This window comes from Babylonia areolata, chromosome 5, assembly GCF_041734735.1.
Source record: "Babylonia areolata isolate BAREFJ2019XMU chromosome 5, ASM4173473v1, whole genome shotgun sequence".
Classification (NCBI taxonomy): domain Eukaryota; kingdom Metazoa; phylum Mollusca; class Gastropoda; order Neogastropoda; family Buccinidae; genus Babylonia; species Babylonia areolata.
In genome coordinates this window covers 41,273,138-41,278,137 of record NC_134880.1, presented here as the reverse complement: position 1 = coordinate 41,278,137, position 5,000 = coordinate 41,273,138, and the positions used below count along the sequence as shown (strand labels likewise).

The following is a 5,000-nucleotide window of genomic DNA, read 5'->3' as shown; positions in this document are numbered from 1 at the left end:
GAATGAAGAAGAAGAAGAAGGAGGAGGAGGAGAAGGAGATGAAGAAGGAGGAGGAGGAGGATGACGACGACGACGAGAATGAAGAAGAAGAAGAAGGAGGAGGAGGAGGAGGAGGAAGAGGAGGAGGAGAAGGAGGAGGAGAATGAGGAGGAAGAGAGGAAGAAGAAGAAGAAGAAGAAGAAGAAGAAGAAGGAGAAGGAGGAGGAGGAGGAGGAAGAGGAGGAGGAGAAGGAGGAGGAGAATGAGGAGGAAGAGAGGAAGAAGAAGAAGAAGAAGACGAAGAAGAAGGAGAAGAAGAAGGAGGAGGAGGAGGAGGAGCATCCATTGCCAAAACATCAGGTGGAAGCAGTGTTCTGGCGTTATATATACACCACACATGTTGTCAAGAATAGGTGGTATGGGAAGAAGGCGGCGGCATGAGAGAGTTGTCGCCCCTCCAGCGTCATGAACGTTCTTTTATGTTGGAAATAACAATTGTCACCTTTCGTGAGCTTGCGTCGTTTCGTGAATAATTGTCCAGCTGAGCGCCTCTCGGTGAGTAATAACTTTTTCGAAAGCTTCGCTGTGTGAGTATTATTCTCTCTGATCAGTTCTGCAAAGCTACCAGTTGCTTTCGTAAACCATCTTTCTGAGAATGTTTTAAATAATCATTTCTCTCGGGGTATGGCCGAGGGCACTGGCTTTCGTAAACCGTCTTTCTGAGAATGTTTTAAATAATCATTTCTCTCGGGGTATGGCCGAGGCCACTGGCTTTCGTAAACCGTCTTTCTGAGAATGTTTTAAATAATCATTTCTCTTGGGGTATGGCCGAGGCCACTGGCTTTCGTAAGCCATCTTTCTGAGAATGTTTTAAATAGTTATCCCTCTCGGGTATGGCCGAGATTACTGGCTTTTGTAAAACATCTTTTTGAGAATGTTTTAGAACAGTAATAATTTCTCTTGGGGTGTAGTCCTTTAATCGTGTAATTTCCGTGGGTATGCTTTTATCATCAGCGTTTCTCTCTCTCTCTGTCTCTCTCTACACCTACCCACGCAAACGCTTTTCGATTTGTTCAAGACAATACACAAAGGGTTTTATGTAGTTTTTGCAAAGATCAAATAGAAAATGAAGTACATTTTATTTGTATTTGTCCATGCTACAAAGAATTACGGTATCATTATTTTGGATCAAACACAAGAGCAATTCAGTGATTTAATGCAATGCCCTGATGTAATGTCAATGCATAATCTAGCCTATTTTGTATTTTACGCTGAGAAAAAGCGTGACATATTGATGGAGCTAAGCAAATGATTATTTGCTGTCCCTGTTCTGGACGAACATTCATACAATGCAGTGTAGGTGTGAGCCGCAGGCCACAACTCAATTCAAATGAAGGATGCATCGCACACGCGTGCGCGCGGTGTGTGTGTGTGTGTGTGTGTGTGTGTGTGTGTGTGTGTGTGTGTGAGAGAGAGAGAGAGAGAGAGAGAGAGAGAGAGAGAGAGAGAGAGAGAGAGAGACTTATCCACATGTCAGCTAAGTAAATTGTAGGATTGTGTAATCGGAGTCCAAGCAAAATTGTAATGTACTAGAATACTGTCTGTTATTGTTGACTGTGTTAGGAGCCTGATGACTTATGAACATTAAACCATCTGGAATCTGGAATCTACACCCACCCTCACCCCTATCCAGTCTTTTACGCACATGTATCTTTCTGAAAATCACAAACACACACAAACACATGTACCATCATCATTATCAATATTATTATTATACATAACCATCCCACCGATCGACTAACCTGTATAATTTTATATAACTTGATTACTGACACCCCACTCTAGACACTCAAATGTAACTTGTAAAAAAAAAATATACACCATGATAATTCAAATATCTTTAAAAACTATATATAACCGGCTAAATAATACATGACCAAAAAAAAAAAAAACAATCCCTTGACCATAACCTCCAAAATATACTGTGATAAAACAACTGAATACGTCACAGGATTGATTTCTCTAAACATAATCCCATGAAAGAAACCAAATCATATAATTTATACTGAATCACAAATAATAATATAACCTAACATTGCTTCCACCACTCCCCTTTCTTCTTCTTCTTCTTTAAAAAAAAAAAAAAAAAAAAAAAATTGCTTGCACAGCCATTCGTATCTTTCTTCTTCCAGGTCGTTCTTGTGTTATCTCCCCTCATTTTCGAGATGGAGACGTGACGTTAAGCTTCCAATAAATCAATGAGGGCCACGTGAGCAAAATGAACAAGCAAACAAAACTTCCTGTATGTTTCAAATATTATTTGGGATTATAACTTTTTCTTCTTCTTCTTTCAACATTACATTTCTTTGTAAAAACAACAACAAACAAACAAACAAAAAAACAAAAAAAAACCAAACGGGTTAATCAGCCCACACTAGAGAGTGTATTGCCACGGTGGTTCAACGCCACCCATTGTGATTTTCTCTTAGGTTGTCGGCATAATATACTTCCTTGTTTCCCTATCGAACTGTAAGGGATGTTTTTGTTGTTGTTGGGGGGTGGGGGGTTATTTATAAGTATTTTTTTTCCTGTTACAAAATTCTGCTTGGCACAATTCCCTTGCTGCCGCAGGGTTCTTTTGTAAAGACCACTGCTGTCAAACCATCATTCCACGTCTTGGTGACAGGGAATGTGTGTGTGTGTGTGTGTGTGTGTGTGTGTGTGTGTGCTGGGTGGGAGGGGGGGGGAGGGAGGAAGAAAGTTTGAAGAATTAAAAGAATGAAAGTTGAAAAAAAAAAAAAGGAAAAGAAAGAGAAAGAATTAAACAACATCAACGACACGAAAAATGTTAGAAAGAAAGAAAGGGGGAAAAAAAAAGAAAGCCAAAAGAAATGAAAAATAAAAAAAAAGAAAGGAGGAAATAACAATATAAAAGAAAGGCAAAAATAAATGAAAAAAAGAACAAGAAAAAAGGGGTAAATTACTTTTTTTGTTGTTGTTGTTGTTGTTTTTTTTAACCTTGGAAAGGAAGAAACAATGATAACAAGAATAACAACAACATTAATAATAACCCTCTTCAAACCGACAGGGCCAAAACGAAATGTGTGCGTTTGAAAAATGAAAATTTATGGAGAGAGAGAGAGAGAGAGAGAGAGAGAGAATTTATTCATTTAACTTCATTTTAAGGCACAGCCCCATGTGAACAAGAGGGAGAAAAAAAAAAATGTGTAAATGTCATCATAACTGTCAGAGTGTTTTTTCAACTGATTTCACAGCTTAACAAAGAAATAAACTAAGACAATACAGTCTCTCTGGGCTTAAAAGCTCCATATAGATACCATGCAATGTTTCGAATAGTACTATCATCAGTAGATGCCATCAATAAACATAATCTAAACAAACATGGATATTCATGATACTTCTTTGGAATATGTTTCGGAGATCATTCAGGGCAGGGCACTTCAACACAAAATGAACTTCGTCTTCAGTTGTTTCCCTGCACAAAGGACACAGCGTTACTGAATTACATACATTTTTATAACGATACTGATGTGTATCGATTCCGGAATTTATACCAAATCCAAATCTAGTCAAAATCAATCGTAAACGACGGTCCATGTTAGATATAAGATAGTTCTTCACAAAGTGGGTAGAAGTATACGATCATTACAAATCAAATCTATCACTCGAATGAACATGTATGCTCATCTCAGTTTCGCCACCTACAGTCTATCAAACGTTGACGAAAAGTTTTCAAAAACATAAGTCTCTTCACCAACCTCTTGAAATACCCATATATACCCAAATCCAAATTCACAGACATGTTCGTATATTTGAGAGAGAGAGAGAGAGAGAGAGAGAGAGAGAGACGGATACGGATAGTTTATTCAAAAGAGGCCATGGCCCCTCATGAAGGGGGTACAGTCGGAGATTAGAAAAGAGAGATAAACCACTTGCAGAAATTGCTGAAGCCAGGCAGCCTGCGCCGCGAGACGCATTCATTATTCATGAGCTGCCTTTGCCCCGCCCAAACTAAGGGAAAGCGTCAGTCGAACGCAGTCTCCTGAGTATTTTATAATTTGGATTACACCTTTTTTCCCTTTTCTGTTTGCTTCATCCCACGCAGATGTCAAACTCAATTTTGTTGTGAATAACATTCCTAAATATTTATATGTATTGGTTACTTTTATTTCCCTATCACCACAGCACCATTTTTCACGAGTCGAAAGATGACCTCCATTGCGGAAAACTATAATATTGGTCTTATCGAGATTCACTGTTTGTTGTAGTCTGTCTGTTTCTTGCTTAAGGGCATTTAATTGATTTTGTAACCCTATGGGTGTGTCAGACAAGAGAACAACATCATCAGCAAATAGCATTAAGAGCAAATCTGTTGCGCCAGGTATCATTTGTATTCCATGTCTCCCCTTCTTTGATAACTCCACTGCCAATTCACCGATGAAAAAGGAAAACAGCTGTGAGCTTAGCATACAACCTTGTTTAACCCCTCTTGGACACTGAAAAAAGTCTGAATAAATACCTTTGTCACGAACACACACAAGTACAGAATCGTAGATGCTTTTAACAGCCATGTAAAACTCCCGAGAGAGAGAGACAGAGACAGAGACTTAGAGAGAGAGAAAGAGCACAATACAACGGTCTGCTCGGGCAACATGAAGCGTTCGTATATATATGAATTATATATATGATTATGTACATATAGATAGATTTAGATTTACATACTGATAGATCTATATGAAATTATGTATGTATGTATTCATGTATGTATGTATGTATGTATAGACAGATGTTAGAAGAGAGACAGAGCTGAATATGTGTTTTATGTTTTGATATGTTATATATGTTTTGCTGCTTTATTTTCTTTTTATATTATCTACATTCAAGCAGATGCAAACGTGCTAAAAACCAAGCAAAAATGAATCGGTTTTCATTGTATACAGCGAATCTTACTACACGTGGGAAATTCCAGGCATAACTTAACTTTCGCTTTACTGCAGCTG

General features: G+C 38.2%; 1 protein-coding gene across 1 annotated transcript in view; it reads right to left on the bottom strand.

The window, feature by feature from the left end:
* The window catches only part of LOC143282476 (multiple C2 and transmembrane domain-containing protein 1-like), a 265,420-nt gene that overhangs the window by 131,325 nt on the left and 129,095 nt on the right, over window positions 1-5,000 (bottom strand). The window lies entirely within an intron of this gene.